This window comes from Primulina tabacum, chromosome 10 (genome assembly GCF_025594145.1).
Source record: "Primulina tabacum isolate GXHZ01 chromosome 10, ASM2559414v2, whole genome shotgun sequence".
NCBI classification, from domain to species: domain Eukaryota; kingdom Viridiplantae; phylum Streptophyta; class Magnoliopsida; order Lamiales; family Gesneriaceae; genus Primulina; species Primulina tabacum.
The window spans coordinates 20,406,069-20,432,574 of NC_134559.1; the positions used below are offsets into that span (position 1 = coordinate 20,406,069).

Sequence of the window (26,506 nt, forward strand, 5' to 3'; positions counted from 1 at the left end):
CTTCCGTTTCCTCGAGAAATCCGCTTAGGAAGTCCGAAATTCGATTCCGGTTCCATTTTATCGTATCCCAGGCATAATAATAGCTTTATATTCGCTATTTTCTTCATCTTATTTTTTTTTCTATTTTCTGGGAACATTTAGCGATTTTTGTTGTCGTGAGCCTGTTCTGTGCGGAAGGGTATGACGCAGATTACTCCGGAGACGGTTAACTCATTAAAAACAATTATTTCGACTGTTTTAGCTATAATTTACGTAAACGGTCGCGGCAAGAGGACTTCCCAGAAAAGTCACCCATCCTAGCTCTGCCATCGCGCCAAAACGCTTAACTTCTTGGTTCTGATTTTGCGAGAGCAGTGCCGCGTGTTGTACATCACCGCCAACGCCGCACGTACTCGAGGGATATAAGAATAAACATTCAACTCAATGTCGGGTGCAATCATACCAGCACTAATGCAACGGATCCCATTAGAACTCCGAAGTTTAGCGTGTTTGGTCGAGAGCAGTACTAGGATGGGTGACCCCTTGGGATGTCCTCGTGTTGCACCCATTTACGTGTTTTTCTATTTTTGATTACTTATTGACAGACGATTTTCGGCTCAAATCATCTGAATCTCGATCGGGACAAGATAAGTCTTGTGAAATCAACCTAGCTCGGGCATTGCCGGATTTGGAAAAAATTGTAGGCTAATTTGATGGTAAACGGGAAAACAAACGAAACTCGTTACTCAGCAATGAGCTGACGAGATTTTAGCCGAATTCCTTCTCTAAGACCCTCTAATTTGCGATTTTTCACTTCTGTTAAGCTTCCGTTTCCTCGATAAATATGTTTAGGAAGTTTGAAATTCGATTCCAGTTCCATTTTATCGTATCCCAGGCAAAATAATAACTTTATATTCGCTATTTTCTTCTACTTATTTTTTTTTCTATTTTCTGGGAACATTTATAGATTTTTGTTGTCGTGAACCGGTTCGGTGCGGAAAGGTATCACGCAGATAACTCTGGAGACGGTTAACTCATAAAAAAATTATTTCGACTGTTTTAGCTATAATTTACGTAAACGGTCACGACACGAGGACTTCCCAGGATGGGCGACCCCCTGAGAAGTCCTCGTGTTGCACCTCTTTTCGTGTTTTTCTATTTTTGATTACTTGTTAATAGACGATTTTCGGCTAAAATCATCTGAATCTCGATCGGGACCAGATAAGACATATGAAATCAACGTAGCTCGGGCACTGTCGGATTTGGACAAAATTGTTGGCTAATTTGATTGTAAACGGGCAAACGAACGAGACTCATTACTCTGCAATGAGCTGACGAGATTTTATCCGAATTCCTTCTCTAAGACCCTCTAATATGTGATTTTCTGCTTCTTTTAAGCTTCTGTTTCCTCGAGAAATCCGTTTAGGAAGTCCGAAATTCGATTCCGGTTCCGATTTATCGTATCCGAGGCATAATAATAGCTTTACGTTCGATATTTTCTTCTTCTTATTTTTTTCTATTTTCTGGGAACATTTAGCGATTTTTGTTGTTGTGAGCCGGTTCTGTGCGGAAGGGTATGACGCAGATTACTCCGGAGACGGTTAACTCATTAAAAACAATTATTTCGACTGTTTTAGCTATAATTTACGTAAACGGTCGCGACACGAGGACTTGCCAGGGAGGTCACCCATCCTCACTCTGCCATCGCATTAGAACGTTTAACTTCATGGTTCTGATTGGGCGAGAGCAGTGCCACGTGTTGTCCATCGCCGCCCGCGCCACACGTAGTAGAGGGATATAAGAATAAACATCCCACTCAATGTCGTGTTCGATCATACCAGCACTAATGCACTGGATCCCATCAGAACTCCGAAGTTAAGTGTGCTAGTGCTAGGGCAGTACTAGGATGGGTGACCCCCTGGGAAGTCCTCGTGTTGCACCCTTTTCGTGTTTTTCTATTTTTGATTACTTGTTGACAGACGATTTTCGGCTCAAATCATCTGAATCTCGATCGGGACTAGATAAGACATGTGAAATCAACGTAGCTCGGGCACTGTCGGATTTGGACAAAATTGTAGGCTAATTTGATTGTAAACGGGCAAACGAACGAGACACATTACTCCGCAACGAGGTGGTGAGATTTTAGCCGAATTCCTTCTCTAAGACCCTATAATTTGCGATTTTCCGCTTTTGTTAAGCTTCCGTTTCTTCGAGAAATCCGCTTAGGAAGTCCGAAATTGGATTCTGATTCCATTTATCGTATCGCAGGCATAATAATAACTTTACATTCGCTAATTTTTTTTCCTATTTTTTTTCTATTTTCTGGGAACATTTAGCAATTTTTTTTGTCGTGAGCCGGTTCTGTGCGGAAGGGTATGACGCAGATTACTCCGAAGACGGTTAACTCATTAAAAACAATTATTTCGACTGTTTTATCAATAATTTACGTAAACGGTCGCGACACGAGGACTTCCCAGGGAGGTCACCCGTCCTAGCTCTGCCATCGCGCCAGAACATTTAACTTCATGGTTCTGATTGGGCGAGAGCAGTGCTGTAATTATCATGGGCCATTAGGCTGAACCAACAAAGGCCTCTGCCCATACCCACGCACCACTACTGGTCATGGGTCGTTAGGATGGTCCAGCATGGGCCGAGGCCTTTGTTGGTTCACCCTAATGGCCCATGATCGTTACAAAAAAAGGCGCCTTTTTTTGTAACGATCATGGGCCATTAGGCTGAACCAACAAAGGCCTCGGCCCATACCCACGCACCACTACTGGTCATGGGTCGTTAGGATGGTCCAGCATGTGCCAATGCACCGTCACTCATAGAATATCTCACCCCTGGTAAGTGGTTTCTTTCTCCTTCCCTAACACTTGAACCCAGGACCTCCAGACTTAAGTACCTAGATTCCTAAGTGTTGGTACCAGTTGAGAATTTAGTCTTTTTATATTATTTTAGCCCTTATGAACCACGACTCGACCCCCGTGAACCATTTTTCAATTTTCCCAAGTTTTAAAAACTCTAATGACCCAAAATCTTCGACCCCGAGCCATCTCTTGATTTTCACGAGTTACCCCCGAACCATGTTGATCCAAAACTTGATCAACATCCTAAAGTACCCTACTGGACCCATATATCCCACGGAAAACACCCCTAACCAAAAAAACGAGCCCCATACTCCTCTACCATAAGCTGGCCGAGAAATCCTTGTTGGACAAGGACTCTTGATCAAGCTTCCCTGCCCCTACCAACGAACCCAGCCACCGAACCAACCTGTTGTGCACTCCCTAAGGACCCTAAGGACTCGACCTGACCTAGCTCAGGCCCCCTGGACCACGCCCACCAGCCTGCAACAAGCCCAGAACCCTACACGCAATTCCCCTTGATTCTCGGGTGGGAGTCATAGCTTGCTAGGACTCCTTCCCAGCCCTTGAATGCGAGTCCTAGCATGGCTAGGACTCTCTCCCTAACTCACCCACGACCTTGGTTAACCCGTGGAACCAGCCAACCAAGCCCTAGCCCCTGCAACAATAAAACCGAACCCCTTTGCTCCATGACAGAAGGTTGCTGCACAGCTTGTGTTCTATTTCGTGTGTGGTGTTAAGGTGATTATCTAGGACTCTAAATCCCGTGTAAAATCATGCCTAAACATAACCTATATCATGGCAGCTCGTATATACATGTAAAGGACAAAAGTTTGAATCAAAATCATGCTTGGAATTTCATGGATTGCATAAAAACGAAAATAATTCAAAGTGTCACTTGTTTCCGAAAATTTTCATGCATAAAAATATAATATGATGTGATGATGGTTTGAAGGGAAGAATATGTGAGCCTATGCGTAATTTACGCACGAAAAACCATTGACGATGACGAAGAACGGAGCAAGAACCTTGGCTAAGACTTTCCCTTGGCAACGCTCGAAAGTTTGCCTCAATTTTTAAGAATGTGTGTGCCGTGTAATCTAGGTATTTTCAGAATTGTGGCCGTGTGCTTTTGAAATAATCGTAGGTTTATGGGAAAGGTTTACATATTATATACTTAATTAAACACTAACAAGGCTTTAGGCCTATTAAGCCCCTAATTAAGCCCATTAGTCTTTAATTAGAATTAAATAAAATGTTAGTAAAGTTTTGGTAAAAATAGTTTGGGAATTAAATAGCGGGGTTGCCAAAAAGTTCGTATTTTTTTATTGAAAAACCCACACCGATAAAATTTACATCCCGACGTATAAAATCAACATGCAAGTATCGAAATTTAAGGGACCAAAATGCAATATTTCGAAAGATTGGGGACCTAAGGGCAATTTACGAACGTTTAAGGGCTGAATCAAAATTTTCGAAATAATATAAGGATTTATTTGTTGTCCATCGCCACCCGCGCCACACGTACTCGAGGGATATAAGAATAAACATCCTACTCAATGTCGGGTGGGATCATACCAGCACTAATGCACCGGATACCATCAGAACTCGAAAGTTAAGCGTGCTTGGGCGAGAGCAATACTAGGACGGGTGACCTCGTGGGAAATCCTCGTGTTGCACCCTTTTTTGTGTTTTTCTATTTTAGATTACTTGTTGACAGACGATTTTCGGCTCAAATCATCTGAATCTCGATCGGGACCAGATAAGACATGTGAAATCAACGTAGCTCGGGCACTGCCGGATTTGGACAAAATTATAGCCTAATTTGATTGTAAACGGGCAAATGAACGAGACTGATTACTCTGTAATAAGCTGGCGAGATTTTAGCCGAATTCCTTCTTTAAGACCCTCTAATATGCGATTTTCCGCTTCTGTTAAGCTTTCGTTTCCTCGAGAAATCCGTTTAGGAAGTCCAAAATTCGATTCCGGTTCTATTTTATCGTATCCTAGGCATAATAATAGCTTTACATTCGTTATTTTCTTCTTCTTATTTTTTTTTCAATTTTCTGGGATCATTTAGCGATTTTTGTTGTCGTGAGCCGGTTCTGTGCGGAAGGGTGTGACGCAGATTACTCCGGAGATGGTTAACTTATTAAAAACAATTATTTCAACAGTTTTAGCTATAATTTACTGTAAACGGTCGCGACACGAGGACTTTCCAGGGAGGTCACCCATCCTAGCTCTGGCATCGCGCCAGAACGGTTAACTTCTTGGTTCTGATTAGGCGAGAGCAGTGCCGCGTGTAACGTCCCGAAAATCGAAAAGTCCACGTAAACCACATGCATGCAAATTATTAAATTCTTTGGTATTTCATTAAATTATTTTAAAGCATAAAATGTATTTTTATTTTATTAAATTGTGTTTAATTATTTTTATGCATTTTATGCATAATTCATGCATGGTATAATTTATTCCATACATTTTATAAGTTCATGCATTAAGGTTTTTAAGTTGCATTTCGCTCTTGAACGAGGATCAGAGACCGGAGAATTTTCAAGAAAATTATTTTTATTACACGATTAAGTTCTATTAATTAATACAAGATGTTTTAAAGGTGTTTTTCAAGAATTGAGATTTATTGGGTAATTTTATATGCAGAATTTTATTTTTACCCGGTAAGCAAATTTTATCGAATCCGGGGACTTTTTGAGGGTTCGGCTAATATTTTCAAAAACTTTTCATCACGAAATATTTTTCGGGAGTGTGTTTGGACTTAATGAGACTACTTTTAAGCTTGTTGGGCTTAAAATCCTTTTTAAATCTTTAATTAGAAACTTATGGTCTATTATATTTTAATTAACTACATAATAAATCCCTATGGACCCACTACACCTAACATTACCCTCCCCAATCATCCGACACCCTCACTCCCATCTCAACATTTTCATAGAAATCCCAGCAGCTGAAAGCACGGCCATTTCCATTCAAGGCGTAATAAAATTCTCCGACTTGATTTCCGACGCTCGTTCTTCGGTTTTCTTGCGAAATATTTTCACCAGGCACGCTCTATATCATTCTTCTGCATCATACACGTTTTATATACTGAGTTTGGTGTTCATGCATGAAAAGTTTCGATCCAAGCTTGTCTATGGAAGATCTTTGATTTTCTTGTGTTTATTGCATTCTTTTTGTTTCAAGTCTCACATTTTCTTGAATTGTGCAAGGAGGCTGCCGTTTTGTTGATGCTAAGGGACTGTTTAGAGCAGGTTAGTGGAGTCATGAGGCTGGTGTAAGGTTTGGTAAGTTTGGAGTGAAGGCCGAGATGTGTAGCGGCTTGGGGTTTCTCGTTTTCTTTGTCTAGATCGGTGGGTAGGTGAAGTCTGGTGGTGCAAGGGCGACTCTAGACCTTGAATAGACTCTGGTGGGTCTGAACCATGGTCTGGAAATGCACGAACGCTGCTGGTCTTGTCCTAGAAGCCGCAAGGGAAGAGTTGGACGAGTTGGGTTCGATTGGTGTTCTGGGAGTGTAGCGATATGGTGATCTACGCCTGATGCATGAGGCTGATCGCGTGGGTGCAGTAGGTTCAGGGGAGCCCTATGGTGGTCTAGGAAAGGCTGAGACGTGCCTGGTTCCATCGGTGTTGGGCTAAGACGCGAGAATAGGGAGGTAGTGTAGTAGGGTAGGCGAAAGGGGAAGAGGCTGATTTCCAGCATCTTGTAAGGCCTGATCGAATGGTTTAAGCGACGGGTCTGGATGTTTATAAGACCTTTTAAGTGTTTATTAGGTGTGGTAAAAAGTTGGAAAAAATACGGTTAAGTTTCGAGTCGATTCGGCTTAAAACCGGGACACCGGTCCAAGTTTTAAAACAATTCGGTTAAGTTATAAAATGAGCTCGAGTTTACGTCTAGGGATGCTTTTAAATATGTTTTGTGATATTTTAAGGAATTTGGTAAGCTTCGGATCAAAATAATGAGTTTTGGATTTAATCCGGGATTTAGTCGCAACACGAAACGTTAATTACAGAATTAATTGAAACGCTAGATTTAAGCTTAATTAAATTATGAAAAATAATATTTAAAGTCAATTAATTATAAGAAGTCTAAGTTTTTAATTTGGGAATTTTATGCTAAGGTTTGGTTTAATTCGGGATTAAAGCGCGTTAATATGTTATGTTTAAAAATTAATTTAAAATTCATCGATTTAGGCCAAATAAAAATATGGGAAAATTTTTGTAGGCTTAAATAATTATTTGGGACATGTTAGAGTCAATGGAATTAAGAAAATGTCAAAAACGTGAAATTTTACGTCTAAGGGCAAAATGGTAATTTTTGGGTTTCTAGGGGCAAAATGGTCATTTTGCACCCGGGGTTAGATGTTGGTCCTGGCAGCGCCATGAGCACAAATTTACTATATTTTAAAGTTTTATGCATCATGATCACGATTTTTAAGATTTTATGAAAATATACTTTGCATGCTTGGTTTAAAGGAAAAATTACGTATATGCATGTTTTTATTAAGTGGTGAATATCATGATGTTTTTGAAGGATGGGAGTTGGTTGTGACTGACGATGTATATGTATACGATGATAGGATTGGAGATATCGTGAGGGAAAAGGCCCTAGAGAGAGCCCGTTTACGGGAGAAGGCCCCAGAGGGAGCCCGACGATCGTATTTCCATTGACATGATATGAGATATGATGAGCTGAGGCCAAGGCTCAGTGGACGGGTAATGCTGTCGCTGATGTCCCCGCCGTCGGGTACCACGGTTTTATAGATGGATCCATCGATAGAGCTGATACGAAAGTCACAACTAATGAACTGAATTCAGTTAAAAAGAAAATGTTTAAGTTTATGATGACATGATTTAATACGATATGATTTGATACGACATGTTTATATTCATGTTTTAAAGTTTATGAAAGTTATGTTGGCATTATGATTTTACAATACACGTTTATGTTATGCTTTTAAGTTCATGAAAGATATGTTGAGTATGATATTTTTCACTGCTGTGTGCTATGTATATGTACTTGTTATTCTTGGTATAGGTGTGTTGATTCTTTAGACTCACTAGGCGTGTGTGATGCAGGTGAGCTAAATGTTGAGGAGACTATAGGTGCCGAACTCTGAGTAGGCAGACCTGGTGCGATGACACGACCCGAGGACCACATGTTTTCCGCATTACGATTTATGAGATTGAGAGGAAATGAATATTTTCACACGTTGATGATTTTAAGATTTTTATTAGTTTATGTTTTCGTATGATTGTAGATGAGTTTGGTTATTTTTTTACTGTCAAATTATTACGATTATTTTAAATGTTATTTCGAAAATGCGAGCTTTTATTTAAAAAAAATGTCCAGTAGAATTTTAAAAATGAGTGAGACGTTACAGTTGGTATCAGAGCAAGGGCCATGTATAGGGTTGTGCCACCGCCAGTTTCTGCAGCTCAGTCTTCAAGCCTCAAGTCTGTAAGCTTTTATGATTTCAATGTTTTCAATGTTTTACTCATATCACCTGCATGTTAACATGATTTACGCTTTATGATGATTTATGGTATATGTTTAACTGCTTTTATGATTTAAGGATTTACTGTTTTAAAAACTAGATTAAATTGCATGTTGGTTACGTTTGGAATTGGACGTGTCTAAGAATTCGAATATTGGTCTTTAGGAGAAGTGGATAATGATTTGATTATACCGATTTTTAGGTTAGAAGTACTGATGTTCTACTCTTTGGGGTAATAAGTTAATCTTGAAAGTTATGAATGCTTTTGGGACTTGTAGAATTTCTAAGAAATTATTGATAGTTCGTGGTTGCTAGTTGAATTAATTTTTGATGAATCCATACAAGGATTAATGATTCGAAAACTACGATGATCTTTGTAAGTATAAAAACGTAGAATTTATTTAGGATGCATGCTCTACCTAATGGGACCTAAGGATTTAATTGAATTGATTGAGAATTTAAAGGACCTAATTGTAATAACCAATAATTGAGGACCTGAGTGCAACAATAAAATTCTAAGGGACTATTTCGAATTTACCAAACTTTGGGATTAAATTTTTAGTTTTGAGAATTTTAAGGTTTAATGAGGCCAAGTCGAAAATTTTATGGAAAAAAAATGCAAATTTCGAGGAGTTATAAAGCCAAAATTGTAATCTTTGACAATTTTAAGGACCAAATTGTAAATTTTGAAATTTTGAGGATTAAAATTCGAACTTTTGAGGAACACTTGGGTAAAATCAGTAATTTTCGAGGTTATGAGAATTGATCTTGGGTCTAATAAAGTTAATATTATTGAATTTTATGTTACGAGAAACCTATAAAATGGGATTAGGAACGCCAAGAACTTATGGGTAATTTTTGGATTCTCGAGATTAAGAACAAATTCGGATAATATTCGAGGAACGTAAGAACTAATTTTGAAATTTTTAAGAAATTTAGGGATTTGTTTAGCAGTAAGTGAGAATTGAATGGTTTAAATGATAAGACTTTTAGGTGATTTGAGCTTGAAGAGATAATTAGAACTTGGTTATAATCTGGGTTATAATGTAATAAGGAATGACAATCAAGGGCATTGTAGGATGATTCAATATTGGGCTTGAAAATCTAAATGTTAATGGAATAAGACAATTGAAAAAAATTAAGAATTTAGAGTGATAACAATTTAAGGTAAAGTGATCATTTAGTCAAGTTACAAGATTAGACATTAAGTTAACTTATTTTTGAGGACTTAAGGTTTGATGTAGCATAAGTGTTAATCATGATCTTAAGAGTTAAAATTATATCTTTGTTGGAATTTAAATTTTTCTAGAAAGTTGGGTATGTTTGATGGTTAGGTTACTCGATAGATGCATGTAAGAATTGAGGTAGACACCTCGTCTTGAGGAATTTTTGGTAAGTTATTAAGAAACTTGAGAATAAGTGAATATGTGTGTTGGAATTATGTTATCTAATACTATTTGGGTCGCGTAAGCTTGAATTTTAAGTTTATGGAATACGTGTTAATACGGAAATTTTGGGTGAAAAAATAATAATAATAATAATAAAAAAGAATTAGTTGTGTTCAACATAAGTTATCAATTAATGAATATTAAGATTTTTATAAAGTGAGAAATCTAAAAAGCTTGATATGGGGATTCTAGAACTCTATGGAGTATAAGTGAAGTTGATTTATTAGAGTTAGTCTAAGGCTCCCATGGGATGACTTAATAAGTTTTATACGCTAGTATGTATGAAGCATTGAGAATACGTAAGAATGCAACATTCATTTCAACGAGGAAAGTTCAAGGGCCTTAAGCCTCAACTAAATTGTAATTGGGAAGAAAATAGTTTAAGCATGTGATTGATGATAGAAGTGTTTTATTAATTAGGTAGAAGTTCGATAGTTTTATGGATTAACGCTACTCGAATTTAAAGATTTGCAACAATTTAATATTTGGGATGTACTTGTAAATAATTAAGTTACGTAAGTTTGGTGCTATAAGATAAAGATTCGATTCAAGGATCTTAGGCGAATATCATTATGGGTTTGAGATAAGGTTTAACTTTTAAGTGTATCACCGAAGATATAAGTCGATCAGTAAAATCTTGGTGTTAAGATTTCTTAAGTTGCATAAATGATAATGTAATAAGTTGATGAACATTACGGGTATAGTATAAGAAAAGTAAGACGCAATAAAATTCGAACTGCCATTTCTAATATTGGGAAGTTTGAGAAAAGTCGGAATTTGAGGCATGAGTAGAATAGAACTAAGTCGCAATAAGTCGTTCTAGGTTGCAATTCGCAAATAAGGATTTCAATAGGCAAAATAATTAGGATTGAGGAGACATAAGTACATCCTAAGATTTATTATTTTATCACAGTAGCGCAGCGGAAACGTGGAATATTGAGATTCTAGAATTAAGAGTCTAAACTTTGTGATTATCAAGGATAAGCGAATTTCGCGGACGAAATTCAATTTAAGGGGGGAAGATTGTAACGTCCCGAAAATCGAAAAGTCCACGTAAACCACATGCATGCAAATTATTAAATTCTTTGGTATTTCATTAAATTATTTTAAAGCATAAAATGTATTTTTATTTTATTAAATTGTGTTTAATTATTTTTATGCATTTTATGCATAATTCATGCATGGTAGAATTTATTCCATACATTTTATAAGTTCATGCATTAAGGTTTTTAAGTTGCATTTCGCTCTTGAACGAGGATCAGAGACCGGAGAATTTTCAAGAAAATTATTTTTATTACACGATTAAGTTCTATTAATTAATACAAGATGTTTTAAAGGTGTTTTTCAAGAATTGAGATTTATTGGGTAATTTTATATGCAGAATTTTATTTTTACCCGGTAAGCAAATTTTATCGAATCCGGGGACTTTTTGAGGGTTCGGCTAATATTTTCAAAAACTTTTCATCACGAAATATTTTTCGGGAGTGTGTTTGGACTTAATGAGACTACTTTTAAGCTTGTTGGGCTTAAAATCCTTTTTAAATCTTTAATTAGAAACTTATGGTCTATTATATTTTAATTAACTACATAATAAATCCCTATGGACCCACTACACCTAACATTACCCTCCCCAATCATCCGACACCCTCACTCCCATCTCAACATTTTCATAGAAATCCCAGCAGCTGAAAGCACGGCCATTTCCATTCAAGGCGTAATAAAATTCTCCGACTTGATTTCCGACGCTCGTTCTTCGGTTTTCTTGCGAAATATTTTCACCAGGCACGCTCTATATCATTCTTCTGCATCATACACGTTTTATATACTGAGTTTGGTGTTCATGCATGAAAAGTTTCGATCCAAGCTTGTCTATGGAAGATCTTTGATTTTCTTGTGTTTATTGCATTCTTTTTGTTTCAAGTCTCACATTTTCTTGAATTGTGCAAGGAGGCTGCCGTTTTGTTGATGCTAAGGGACTGTTTAGAGCAGGTTAGTGGAGTCATGAGGCTGGTGTAAGGTTTGGTAGGTTTGGAGTGAAGGCCGAGATGTGTAGCGGCTTGGGGTTTCTCGTTTTCTTTGTCTAGATCGGTGGGTAGGTGAAGTCTGGTGGTGCAAGGGCGACTCTAGACCTTGAATAGACTCTGGTGGGTCTGAACCATGGTCTGGAAATGCACGAACGCTGCTGGTCTTGTCCTAGAAGCCGCAAGGGAAGAGTTGGACGAGTTGGGTTCGATTGGTGTTCTGGGAGTGTAGCGATATGGTGATCTACGCCTGATGCATGAGGCTGATCGCGTGGGTGCAGTAGGTTCAGGGGAGCCCTATGGTGGTCTAGGAAAGGCTGAGACGTGCCTGGTTCCATCGGTGTTGGGCTAAGACGCGAGAATAGGGAGGTAGTGTAGTAGGGTAGGCGAAAGGGGAAGAGGCTGATTTCCAGCATCTTGTAAGGCCTGATCGAATGGTTTAAGCGACGGGTCTGGATGTTTATAAGACCTTTTAAGTGTTTATTAGGTGTGGTAAAAAGTTGGAAAAAATACGGTTAAGTTTCGAGTCGATTCGGCTTAAAACCGGGACACCGGTCCAAGTTTTAAAACAATTCGGTTAAGTTATAAAATGGGATCGAGTTTACGTCTAGGGATGCTTTTAAATATGTTTTGGGATATTTTAAGGAATTTGGTAAGCTTCGGATAAAAATAATGAGTTTTGGATTTAATCCGGGATTTAGTCGCAACACGAAACGTTAATTACAGAATTAATTGAAACGCTAGATTTAAGCTTAATTAAATTATGAAAAATTATATTTAAAGTCAAATAATTATAAGAAGTCTAAGTTTTTAATTTGGGAATTTTATGCTAAGGTTTGGTTTAATTCGGGATTAAAGCGCGTTAATATGTTATGTTTAAAAATTAATTTAAAATTCATCGATTTAAGCCAAATAAAAATATGGGAAAATTTTTGTAGGCTTAAATAATTATTTGGGACATGTTAGAGTCAATGGAATTAAGAAAATGTCAAAAACGTGAAATTTTACGTCTAAGGGCAAAATGGTAATTTTTGGGTTTCTAGGGGCAAAATGGTCATTTTGCACCCGGGGTTAGATGTTGGTCCTGGCAGCGCCATGAGCACAAATTTACTATATTTTAAAGTTTTATGCATCATGATCACGATTTTTAAGATTTTATGAAAATATACGTTGCATGCTTGGTTTAAAGGAAAAATTACGTATATGCATGTTTTTATTAAGTGGTGAATATCATGATGTTTTTGAAGGATGGGAGTTGGTTGTGACTGACGATGTATATGTATACGATGATAGGATTGGAGATATCGTGAGGGAAAAGGCCCTAGAGAGAGCCCGTTTACGGGAGAAGGCCCCAGAGGGAGCCCGACGATCGTATTTCCATTGACATGATATGAGATATGATGAGCTGAGGCCAAGGCTCAGTGGACGGGTAATGCTGTCGCTGATGTCCCCGCCGCCGGGTACCACGGTTTTATAGATGGATCCATCGATAGAGCTGATACGAAAGTCACAACTAATGAACTGAATTCAGTTAAAAAGAAAATGTTTAAGTTTATGATGACATGATTTAATACGATATGATTTGATACGACATGTTTATATTCATGTTTTAAAGTTTATGAAAGTTATGTTGGCATTATGATTTTACAATACACGTTTATGTTATGCTTTTAAGTTCATGAAAGATATGTTGAGTATGATATTTTTCACTGCTGTGTGCTATGTATATGTACTTGTTATTCTTGGTATAGGTGTGTTGATTCTTTAGACTCACTAGGCGTGTGTGATGCAGGTGAGCTAAATGTTGAGGAGACTATAGGTGCCGAACTCTGAGTAGGCAGACCTGGTGCGATGACACGACCCGAGGACCACATGTTTTCCGCATTACGATTTATGAGATTGAGAGGAAATGAATATTTTCACACGTTGATGATTTTAAGATTTTTATTAGTTTATGTTTTCGTATGATTGTAGATGAGTTTGGTTATTTTTTTACTGTCAAATTATTACGATTATTTTAAATGTTATTTCGAAAATGCGAGCTTTTATTTAAAAAAAATGTCCAGTAGAATTTTAAAAATGAGTGAGACGTTACAGTTGGTATCAGAGCAAGGGCCATGTATAGGGTTGTGCCACCGCCAGTTTCTGCAGCTCAGTCTTCAAGCCTCAAGTCTGTAAGCTTTTATGATTTCAATGTTTTCAATGTTTTACTCATATCACCTGCATGTTAACATGATTTACGCTTTATGATGATTTATGGTATATGTTTAACTGCTTTTATGATTTAAGGATTTACTGTTTTAAAAACTAGATTAAATTGCATGTTGGTTACGTTTGGAATTGGACGTGTCTAAGAATTCGAATATTGGTCTTTAGGAGAAGTGGATAATGATTTGATTATACCGATTTTTAGGTTAGAAGTACTGATGTTCTACTCTTTGGGGTAATAAGTTAATCTTGAAAGTTATGAATGCTTTTGGGACTTGTAGAATTTCTAAGAAATTATTGATAGTTCGTGGTTGCTAGTTGAATTAATTTTTGATGAATCCATACAAGGATTAATGATTCGAAAACTACGATGATCTTTGTAAGTATAAAAACGTAGAATTTATTTAGGATGCATGCTCTACCTAATGGGACCTAAGGATTTAATTGAATTGATTGAGAATTTAAAGGACCTAATTGTAATAACCAATAATTGAGGACCTGAGTGCAACAATAAAATTCTAAGGGACTATTTCGAATTTACCAAACTTTGGGATTAAATTTTTAGTTTTGAGAATTTTAAGGTTTAATGAGGCCAAGTCGAAAATTTTATGGAAAAAAAATGCAAATTTCGAGGAGTTATAAAGCCAAAATTGTAATCTTTGACAATTTTAAGGACCAAATTGTAAATTTTGAAATTTTGAGGATTAAAATTCGAACTTTTGAGGAACACTTGGGTAAAATCAGTAATTTTCGAGGTTATGAGAATTGATCTTGGGTCTAATAAAGTTAATATTATTGAATTTTATGTTACGAGAAACCTATAAAATGGGATTAGGAACGCCAAGAACTTATGGGTAATTTTTGGATTCTCGAGATTAAGAACAAATTCGGATAATATTCGAGGAACGTAAGAACTAATTTTGAAATTTTTAAGAAATTTAGGGATTTGTTTAGCAGTAAGTGAGAATTGAATGGTTTAAATGATAAGACTTTTAGGTGATTTGAGCTTGAAGAGATAATTAGAACTTGGTTATAATCTGGGTTATAATGTAATAAGGAATGACAATCAAGGGCATTGTAGGATGATTCAATATTGGGCTTGAAAATCTAAATGTTAATGGAATAAGACAATTGAAAAAAATTAAGAATTTAGAGTGATAACAATTTAAGGTAAAGTGATCATTTAGTCAAGTTACAAGATTAGACATTAAGTTAACTTATTTTTGAGGACTTAAGGTTTGATGTAGCATAAGTGTTAATCATGATCTTAAGAGTTAAAATTATATCTTTGTTGGAATTTAAATTTTTCTAGAAAGTTGGGTATGTTTGATGGTTAGGTTACTCGATAGATGCATGTAAGAATTGAGGTAGACACCTCGTCTTGAGGAATTTTTGGTAAGTTATTAAGAAACTTGAGAATAAGTGAATATGTGTGTTGGAATTATGTTATCTAATACTATTTGGGTCGCGTAAGCTTGAATTTTAAGTTTATGGAATACGTGTTAATACGGAAATTTTGGGTGAAAAAATAATAATAATAATAATAAAAAAGAATTAGTTGTGTTCAACATAAGTTATCAATTAATGAATATTAAGATTTTTATCGAGTGAGAAATCTAAAAAGCTTGATATGGGGATTCTAGAACTCTATGGAGTATAAGTGAAGTTGATTTATTAGAGTTAGTCTAAGGCTCCCATGGGATGACTTAATAAGTTTTATACGCTAGTATGTATGAAGCATTGAGAATACGTAAGAATGCAACATTCATTTCAACGAGGAAAGTTCAAGGGCCTTAAGCCTCAACTAAATTGTAATTGGGAAGAAAATAGTTTAAGCATGTGATTGATGATAGAAGTGTTTTATTAATTAGGTAGAAGTTCGATAGTTTTATGGATTAACGCTACTCGAATTTAAAGATTTGCAACAATTTAATATTTGGGATGTACTTGTAAATAATTAAGTTACGTAAGTTTGGTGCTATAAGATAAAGATTCGATTCAAGGATCTTAGGCGAATATCATTATGGGTTTGAGATAAGGTTTAACTTTTAAGTGTATCACCGAAGATATAAGTCGATCAGTAAAATCTTGGTGTTAAGATTTCTTAAGTTGCATAAATGATAATGTAATAAGTTGATGAACATTACGGGTATAGTATAAGAAAAGTAAGACGCAATAAAATTCGAACTGCCATTTCTAATATTGGGAAGTTTGAGAAAAGTCGGAATTTGAGGCATGAGTAGAATAGAACTAAGTCGCAATAAGTCGTTCTAGGTTGCAATTCGCAAATAAGGATTTCAATAGGCAAAATAATTAGGATTGAGGAGACATAAGTACATCCTAAGATTTATTATTTTATCACAGTAGCGCAGCGGAAACGTGGAATATTGAGATTCTAGAATTAAGAGTCTAAACTTTGTGATTATCAAGGATAAGCGAATTTCGCGGACGAAATTCAATTTAAGGGGGGAAGATTGTAACGTCCCGAAAATCGAAAAGTCCACGTAAACCACATGCATGCAAATTATTAAATTCTTTGGTATTTCATTAAATTATTTTAAAGCATAAAATGTATTTTTATTTTATTAAATTGTGTTTAATTATTTTTATGCATTTTATGCATAATTCATGCATGGTAGAATTTATTCCATACATTTTATAAGTTCATGCATTAAGGTTTTTAAGTTGCATTTCGCTCTTGAACGAGGATCAGAGACCGGAGAATTTTCAAGAAAATTATTTTTATTACACGATTAAGTTCTATTAATTAATACAAGATGTTTTAAAGGTGTTTTTCAAGAATTGAGATTTATTGGGTAATTTTATATGCAGAATTTTATTTTTACCCGGTAAGCAAATTTTATCGAATCCGGGGACTTTTTGAGGGTTCGGCTAATATTTTCAAAAACTTTTCATCACGAAATATTTTTCGGGAGTGTGTTTGGACTTAATGAGACTACTTTTAAGCTTGTTGGGCTTAAAATCCTTTTTAAATCTTTAATTAGAAACTTATGGTCTATTATATTTTAATTAACTACATAATAAATCCCTATGGACCCACTACACCTAACATTACCCTCCCCAATCATCCGACACCCTCACTCCCATCTCAACATTTTCATAGAAATCCCAGCAGCTGAAAGCACGGCCATTTCCATTCAAGGCGTAATAAAATTCTCCGACTTGATTTCCGACGCTCGTTCTTCGGTTTTCTTGCGAAATATTTTCACCAGGCACGCTCTATATCATTCTTCTGCATCATACACGTTTTATATACTGAGTTTGGTGTTCATGCATGAAAAGTTTCGATCCAAGCTTGTCTATGGAAGATCTTTGATTTTCTTGTGTTTATTGCATTCTTTTTGTTTCAAGTCTCACATTTTCTTGAATTGTGCAAGGAGGCTGCCGTTTTGTTGATGCTAAGGGACTGTTTAGAGCAGGTTAGTGGAGTCATGAGGCTGGTGTAAGGTTTGGTAGGTTTGGAGTGAAGGCCGAGATGTGTAGCGGCTTGGGGTTTCTCAGTTTCTTTGTCTAGATCGGTGGGTAGGTGAAGTCTGGTGGTGCAAGGGCGACTCTAGACCTTGAATAGACTCTGGTGGGTCTGAACCATGGTCTGGAAATGCACGAACGCTGCTGGTCTTGTCCTAGAAGCCGCAAGGGAAGAGTTGGACGAGTTGGGTTCGATTGGTGTTCTGGGAGTGTAGCGATATGGTGATCTACGCCTGATGCATGAGGCTGATCGCGTGGGTGCAGTAGGTTCAGGGGAGCCCTATGGTGGTCTAGGAAAGGCTGAGACGTGCCTGGTTCCATCGGTGTTGGGCTAAGACGCGAGAATAGGGAGGTAGTGTAGTAGGGTAGGCGAAAGGGGAAGAGGCTGATTTCCAGCATCTTGTAAGGCCTGATCGAATGGTTTAAGCGACGGGTCTGGATGTTTATAAGACCTTTTAAGTGTTTATTAGGTGTGGTAAAAAGTTGGAAAAAATACGGTTAAGTTTCGAGTCGATTCGGCTTAAAACCGGGACACCGGTCCAAGTTTTAAAACAATTCGGTTAAGTTATAAAATGGGATCGAGTTTACGTCTAGGGATGCTTTTAAATATGTTTTGGGATATTTTAAGGAATTTGGTAAGCTTCGGATAAAAATAATGAGTTTTGGATTTAATCCGGGATTTAGTCGCAACACGAAACGTTAATTACAGAATTAATTGAAACGCTAGATTTAAGCTTAATTAAATTATGAAAAATTATATTTAAAGTCAAATAATTATAAGAAGTCTAAGTTTTTAATTTGGGAATTTTATGCTAAGGTTTGGTTTAATTCGGGATTAAAGCGCGTTAATATGTTATGTTTAAAAATTAATTTAAAATTCATCGATTTAAGCCAAATAAAAATATGGGAAAATTTTTGTAGGCTTAAATAATTATTTGGGACATGTTAGAGTCAATGGAATTAAGAAAATGTCAAAAACGTGAAATTTTACGTCTAAGGGCAAAATGGTAATTTTTGGGTTTCTAGGGGCAAAATGGTCATTTTGCACCCGGGGTTAGATGTTGGTCCTGGCAGCGCCATGAGCACAACATTACTATATTTTAAAGTTTTATGCATCATGATCACGATTTTTAAGATTTTATGAAAATATACGTTGCATGCTTGGTTTAAAGGAAAAATTACGTATATGCATGTTTTTATTAAGTGGTGAATATCATGATGTTTTTGAAGGATGGGAGTTGGTTGTGACTGACGATGTATATGTATACGATGATAGGATTGGAGATATCGTGAGGGAAAAGGCCCTAGAGAGAGCCCGTTTACGGGAGAAGGCCCCAGAGGGAGCCCGACGATCGTATTTCCATTGACATGATATGAGATATGATGAGCTGAGGCCAAGGCTCAGTGGACGGGTAATGCTGTCGCTGATGTCCCCGCCGCCGGGTACCACGGTTTTATAGATGGATCCATCGATAGAGCTGATACGAAAGTCACAACTAATGAACTGAATTCAGTTAAAAAGAAAATGTTTAAGTTTATGATGACATGATTTAATACGATATGATTTGATACGACATGTTTATATTCATGTTTTAAAGTTTATGAAAGTTATGTTGGCATTATGATTTTACAATACACGTTTATGTTATGCTTTTAAGTTCATGAAAGATATGTTGAGTATGATATTTTTCACTGCTGTGTGCTATGTATATGTACTTGTTATTCTTGGTATAGGTGTGTTGATTCTTTAGACTCACTAGGCGTGTGTGATGCAGGTGAGCTAAATGTTGAGGAGACTATAGGTGCCGAACTCTGAGTAGGCAGACCTGGTGCGATGACACGACCCGAGGACCACATGTTTTCCGCATTACGATTTATGAGATTGAGAGGAAATGAATATTTTCACACGTTGATGATTTTAAGATTTTTATTAGTTTATGTTTTCGTATGATTGTAGATGAGTTTGGTTATTTTTTTACTGTCAAATTATTACGATTATTTTAAATGTTATTTCGAAAATGCGAGCTTTTATTTAAAAAAAATGTCCAGTAGAATTTTAAAAATGAGTGAGACGTTACAGTTGGTATCAGAGCAAGGGCCATGTATAGGGTTGTGCCACCGCCAGTTTCTGCAGCTCAGTCTTCAAGCCTCAAGTCTGTAAGCTTTTATGATTTCAATGTTTTCAATGTTTTACTCATATCACCTGCATGTTAACATGATTTACGCTTTATGATGATTTATGGTATATGTTTAACTGCTTTTATGATTTAAGGATTTACTGTTTTAAAAACTAGATTAAATTGCATGTTGGTTACGTTTGGAATTGGACGTGTCTAAGAATTCGAATATTGGTCTTTAGGAGAAGTGGATAATGATTTGATTATACCGATTTTTAGGTTAGAAGTACTGATGTTCTACTCTTTGGGGTAATAAGTTAATCTTGAAAGTTATGAATGCTTTTGGGACTTGTAGAATTTCTAAGAAATTATTGATAGTTCGTGGTTGCTAGTTGAATTAATTTTTGATGAATCCATACAAGGATTAATGATTCGAAAACTACGATGATCTTTGTAAGTATAAAAACGTAGAATTTATTTAGGATGCATGCTCTACCTAATGGGACCTAAGGATTTAATTGAATTGATTGAGAATTTAAAGGACCTAATTGTAATAACCAATAATTGAGGACCTGAGTGCAACAATAAAATTCTAAGGGACTATTTCGAATTTACCAAACTTTGGGATTAAATTTTTAGTTTTGAGAATTTTAAGGTTTAATGAGGCCAAGTCGAAAATTTTATGGAAAAAAAATGCAAATTTCGAGGAGTTATAAAGCCAAAATTGTAATCTTTGACAATTTTAAGGACCAAATTGTAAATTTTGAAATTTTGAGGATTAAAATTCGAACTTTTGAGGAACACTTGGGTAAAATCAGTAATTTTCGAGGTTATGAGAATTGATCTTGGGTCTAATAAAGTTAATATTATTGAATTTTATGTTACGAGAAACCTATAAAATGGGATTAGGAACGCCAAGAACTTATGGGTAATTTTTGGATTCTCGAGATTAAGAACAAATTCGGATAATATTCGAGGAACGTAAGAACTAATTTTGAAATTTTTAAGAAATTTAGGGATTTGTTTAGCAGTAAGTGAGAATTGAATGGTTTAAATGATAAGACTTTTAGGTGATTTGAGCTTGAAGAGATAATTAGAACTTGGTTATAATCTGGGTTATAATGTAATAAGGAATGACAATCAAGGGCATTGTAGGATGATTCAATATTGGGCTTGAAAATCTAAATGTTAATGGAATAAGACAATTGAAAAAAATTAAGAATTTAGAGTGATAACAATTTAAGGTAAAGTGATCATTTAGTCAAGTTACAAGATTAGACATTAAGTTAACTTATTTTTGAGGACTTAAGGTTTGATGTAGCATAAGTGTTAATCATGATCTTAAGAGTTAAAATTATATCTTTGTTGGAATTTAAATTTTTCTAGAAAGTTGGGTATGTTTGATGGTTAGGTTACTCGATAGATGCATGTAAGAATTGAGGTAGACACCTCGTCTTGAGGAATTTTTGGTAAGTTATTAAGAAACTTGAGAATAAGTGAATATGTGTGTTGGAATTATGTTATCTAATACTATTTGGGTCGCGTAAGCTTGAATTTTAAGTTTATGGAATACGTGTTAATACGGAAATTTTGGGTGAAAAAATAATAATAATAATAATAAAAAAGAATTAGTTGTGTTCAACATAAGTTATCAATTAATGAATATTAAGATTTTTATCGAGTGAGAAATCTAAAAAGCTTGATATGGGGATTCTAGAACTCTATGGAGTATAAGTGAAGTTGATTTATTAGAGTTAGTCTAAGGCTCCCATGGGATGACTTAATAAGTTTTATACGCTAGTATGTATGAAGCATTGAGAATACGTAAGAATGCAACATTCATTTCAACGAGGAAAGTTCAAGGGCCTTAAGCCTCAACTAAATTGTAATTGGGAAGAAAATAGTTTAAGCATGTGATTGATGATAGAAGTGTTTTATTAATTAGGTAGAAGTTCGATAGTTTTATGGATTAACGCTACTCGAATTTAAAGATTTGCAACAATTTAATATTTGGGATGTACTTGTAAATAATTAAGTTACGTAAGTTTGGTGCTATAAGATAAAGATTCGATTCAAGGATCTTAGGCGAATATCATTATGGGTTTGAGATAAGGTTTAACTTTTAAGTGTATCACCGAAGATATAAGTCGATCAGTAAAATCTTGGTGTTAAGATTTCTTAAGTTGCATAAATGATAATGTAATAAGTTGATGAACATTACGGGTATAGTATAAGAAAAGTAAGACGCAATAAAATTCGAACTGCCATTTCTAATATTGGGAAGTTTGAGAAAAGTCGGAATTTGAGGCATGAGTAGAATAGAACTAAGTCGCAATAAGTCGTTCTAGGTTGCAATTCGCAAATAAGGATTTCAATAGGCAAAATAATTAGGATTGAGGAGACATAAGTACATCCTAAGATTTATTATTTTATCACAGTAGCGCAGCGGAAACGTGGAATATTGAGATTCTAGAATTAAGAGTCTAAACTTTGTGATTATCAAGGATAAGCGAATTTCGCGGACGAAATTCAATTTAAGGGGGGAAGATTGTAACGTCCCGAAAATCGGAAAATCCACGTAAACCACATGCATGCAAATTATTAAATTCTTTGGTATTTCATTAAATTCTTTTAAAGCATAAAATATATTTTTATTTTATTAAATTGTGTTTAATTATTTTTATGCATTTTATGCATAATTCATGCATGGTAGAATTTATTCCATACATTTTATAAGTTCATGCATTAAGGTTTTTAAGTTGCATTTCGCTCTCGAACGAGGATCAGAGACCGGAGAATTTTCAAGAAAAATATTTTTATTACACGATTAAGTTCTATTAATTAATATAAGATGTTTTAAAGGTATTTTTCAAGAATTGAGATTTATTTGGTATTTTTATCCGCAGAATTTTATTTTTACCCGGTAAGCAAATTTTATCGAATCGGGGGATTTTTTGAGGGTTCGGCTAATATTTTCAAAAACTTTACACCACGAAATATTTTTCGGGAGTGTGTTTGGACTTAATGAGACTATTTTTAAGCTTGTTGGGCTTAAAATCCTTTTTAAATCTTTAATTAACAACTTATGGCCTATTATATTTTAATTAACTACATAATAAATCCCTAAGGACCCACTACACCTAACATTACCCTCCCCAATCAGCCGACACCCTCAATCCCATCTCAACATTTTCATAGAAATCCCAGCAGCTGAAAGCACGGCCATTTCCATTCAAGGCGTAAGAAAATTCTCCGACTTGATTCCCGACGCTCGTTCTTCGGTTTTCTTGCGAAATATTTTCACCAGGCACGCTCTATATCATTCTTCTGCATCATACACGTTTTATATACTGAGTTTGGTGTTCATGCATGAAAAGTTTCGATCCAAGCTTGTCTATGGAAGATCTTTGATTTTCTTGTGTTTATTGCATTCTTTTTGTTTCAAGTCTCACATTTTCTTGAATTGTGCAAGGAGGCTGCCGTTTTGTTGATGCTAAGGGACTGTTTAGAGCAGGTTAGTGGAGTCATGAGGCTGGTGTAAGGTTCGGTAGGTTTGGAGTGAAGGCCGAGATGTGTAGCGGCTTGGGGTTTCTCGTTTTCTTTGTCTAGATCGGTGGGTAGGTGAAGTCTGGTGGTGCAAGGGCGACTCTAGACCTTGAATAGACTCTGGTGGGTCTTAACCATGGTCTGGAAATGCACGAACGCTGCTGGTCTTGTCCTAGAAGCCGCAAGGGAAGAGTTGGACGAGTTGGGTTCGATTGGTGTTGTGGGGAGTGTAGCGATAGGGTGATCTACGCCTGATGCATGAGGCTGATGGCGTGGGTGCAGTAGGTTCAAGGGAGCCCTATGGTGGTCTAGGAAAGGCTGATACGTGCCTGGTTCCATCGGTGTTGGGCTAAGACGCGAGAATAGGGAGGTAGTGTAGTAGGGTAGGCGAAAGGGGAAGAGGCTAATTTCCAGCATCTTGTAAGGCCTGATCGAATGGTTTAAGCGACGGGTCTGGATGTTTATAAGGCCTTTTAAGTGTTTATTAGGTGTGGTAAAAAGTTGGGAAAAATGCGGTTAAGTTTCGAGTCGATTCGGCTTAAAACCGGGACACCGGTCCAAGTTTTAAAACAATTCGGTTAAGTTATAAAATGGGATCGAGTTTACGTCTAGGGATGCTTTTAAATATGTTTTGGGATATTTTAAGGAATTTGGTAAGCTTCGGATAAAAATAATGAGTTTTGGATTTATCCGGGATTTAGTCGCAACACGAAACGTTAATTACAGAATTAATTGAAACGCCAGATTTAAGCTTAATTAAATTATGAAAAATTATATTTAAAGTCAAATAATTATAAGAAGTCTAAGTTTTTAATTTGGGAATTTTATGCTAAGGTTTGGTTTAATTCGGGATTAAAGCGCGTTAATATGTTATGTTTAAAAATTAATTTAAAATTCATCGATTTAAGCCAAATAAAAATATGGGAAAATTTTTGTAGGCTTAAATAATTATTTGGGACATGTTAGAGTCAATGGAATTAAGAAAATGTCATACGTCTAAGGGCAAAATGGTAATTTTTGGGTTTTCAGGGGCAAAATGGTCATTTTGCACCCGGGGTTAGATGTTGGTCCTGGCAGCGCCATGAGCACAAATTTACTATATTTTAAAATTTTAGGCATCATGATCACGATTTTTAAGATTTTATGAAAATATACGTTGCATGCTTGGTTTAAAGGAAAAATTACGTATATGCATGTTTTTATTAAGTGGTGAATATCATGATGTTTTTAAAGGATGGGAGTTGGTTGTGACTGACGATGTATATGTATACGATGATAGGATTGGAGATATCGTGAGGGAAAAGGCCCTAGAGGGAGCCCGTTTACGGGAGAAGGCCCCAGAGGGAGCCCGACGATCGTATTTCCATTGACATGATATGAGATATGATGAGCTGAGGCCAAGGCTCAGTGGACGGGTAATGCTGTCGCTGATGTCCCCGCCGCCGGGTACCACGGTTTTATAGATGGATCCATCGATAGAGCTGATAAGATAGAGCTGATACGAAAGTCACAACTAATAAACTGAATTCAGTTAAAAAGAAAATGTTTAAGTTTATGATGACATGATTTAATACGATATGATTTGATACGACATGTTTATATCATGTTTTAAAGTTTATGAAAGGTATGTTGGCATTATGATTTTACAATACACGTTTATGTTATGCTTTTAAGTTCATGAAAGATATGTTGAGTATGATATTTTTCACTGCTGTGTGCTATGTATATATGTACTTGTTATTCCTGGTATAGGTGTGTTGATTCTTTAGACTCACTAGGCGTGTGTGATGCAGGTGAGCTAAATGTTGAGGAGACTATAGGTGCCGAACTCTGAGTAGGCAGACCTGGTGCGAAGACACGACCCGAGGACCACATGTTTTCCGCATTACGATTTATGAGATTGGGAGGAAATGAATATTTTCACACGTTGATGATTTTAAGATTTTTATTAGTTTAAGTTTTCGTATGATTGTAGATGAGTTTGGTTATTTTTTTACTGTCAAATTATTACGATTATTTTAAATGTTATTTCGAAAATGGGAGCTTTTATTTAAAAAAAATGTCCAGTGGAATTTTAAAAATGAGTGAGACGTTACAGTGCGTGTTGCACCCCTTTTCGTATTTTTCTATTTTTTATTACTTGTTGACAGACTATTTTCGACTCAAATCATCTGAATCTCGATCGGGACCAGATAAGACATGTGAAAACAACGTAGCTCGGACACTGCCGGATTTGGACAAAATTGAAACCTAATTTGATTGAAACGGGCAAACGAACGTGACTCATTACTCCGCAATGAGCTGGCGAGATTTTAGCCGAATTCCTTCTCTAAGACCCTCTAATTTGCGATTTTCCGCTTCTGTTAAGCTTCCGTTTCCTCGAAAAATCCGCTTAGGAAGTCCGAAATTCGATTCCGGTTCTATTTTATCGTATTCAGGTATACTAATAGCTTTACATTCGCTATTTGCTTCTTCTTATTTTTTTCTATTTTCTGGGAACATTTAGAGATTTTTGTTGTCTTGAGCAGGTTTCGTGCGGAATGGTATGACGCATATTATTCCGGAGATGGTTAACTAGTTAAAAACAATTATTTCAACTGCTTTATCAATAATTTACGTATACGGTCGTGACACGAGGACTTCCCAGGGAGGTCACCCATCCTAGCTCTGCCATCGCGCCAGAACGCTTAACTTCATGGTTCTGATTGGACGAGAGCAGTGCCGCGTGTTGTCCATCGCCGCCTGCTCCACACGTACTCGAGGGATATAAGAATAAAATTCCCACTCAATGTCGGGTGCGATCATACCAGCACTAATGCACCGGATCCCATCAAAACTCCGAAGTTAAGTGTGCTTTGCCGAGAGCAGCACTAGGATGGGTGATCCCCTGGGAAGTCCTCGTGTTGCACCCCTTTACGTGTTTTTCTATTTTTGATTACTTGTTGACAGACGATTTTCGGCTCAAATAATCTGAATCTCGATCAGGATTAGATAAGACATGTGAAATCAACGTAGCTCAAGCACTACCGGATTTGGACAAAATTGTAGCCTAATTTGATTTTAAACGGGCAAACGAACGAGACTCATTACTCCACAAGAAGCTGGCGAGATTTTAGCCGAATTCCTTCTCTAGGACCCTCTAATTTGCGATTTTTCGCTTTTGTTAAGCTTTCGTTTCCTCGAGAAATCCGCTTAGGAAGTTCGAAATTCGATTTCGGTTCTATTTTATTGTATCTCAGGCATAATAATAGCTTTACATTCACTATTTTCTTCTTCTTATTTTTTTTCTCTTTTCTGGGAACATTTAGCAATTTTTTTTGTC

At 36.3% G+C, this 26,506-nt stretch overlaps 4 non-coding genes across 4 annotated transcripts; all 4 read left to right on the plus strand.

The window, feature by feature from the left end:
- Window positions 1–428: 428 nt before the first annotated feature.
- On the plus strand, window positions 429–547 carry LOC142509517 (5S ribosomal RNA). Its single transcript, XR_012807687.1, has one exon. It is a non-coding gene; the product is annotated as a 5S ribosomal RNA (ribosomal RNA).
- A 1,256-nt stretch (window positions 548–1,803) lies between these two features.
- Window positions 1,804–1,922, plus strand: LOC142508485 (5S ribosomal RNA). The gene has a single exon (XR_012806696.1). It is a non-coding gene; the product is annotated as a 5S ribosomal RNA (ribosomal RNA).
- A 2,488-nt stretch (window positions 1,923–4,410) lies between these two features.
- LOC142510273 (5S ribosomal RNA) lies at window positions 4,411–4,529 on the plus strand. Its single transcript, XR_012808396.1, has one exon. It is a non-coding gene; the product is annotated as a 5S ribosomal RNA (ribosomal RNA).
- A 21,448-nt stretch (window positions 4,530–25,977) lies between these two features.
- LOC142509945 (5S ribosomal RNA) lies at window positions 25,978–26,096 on the plus strand. Its single transcript, XR_012808090.1, has one exon. It is a non-coding gene; the product is annotated as a 5S ribosomal RNA (ribosomal RNA).
- Window positions 26,097–26,506: the final 410 nt, after the last annotated feature.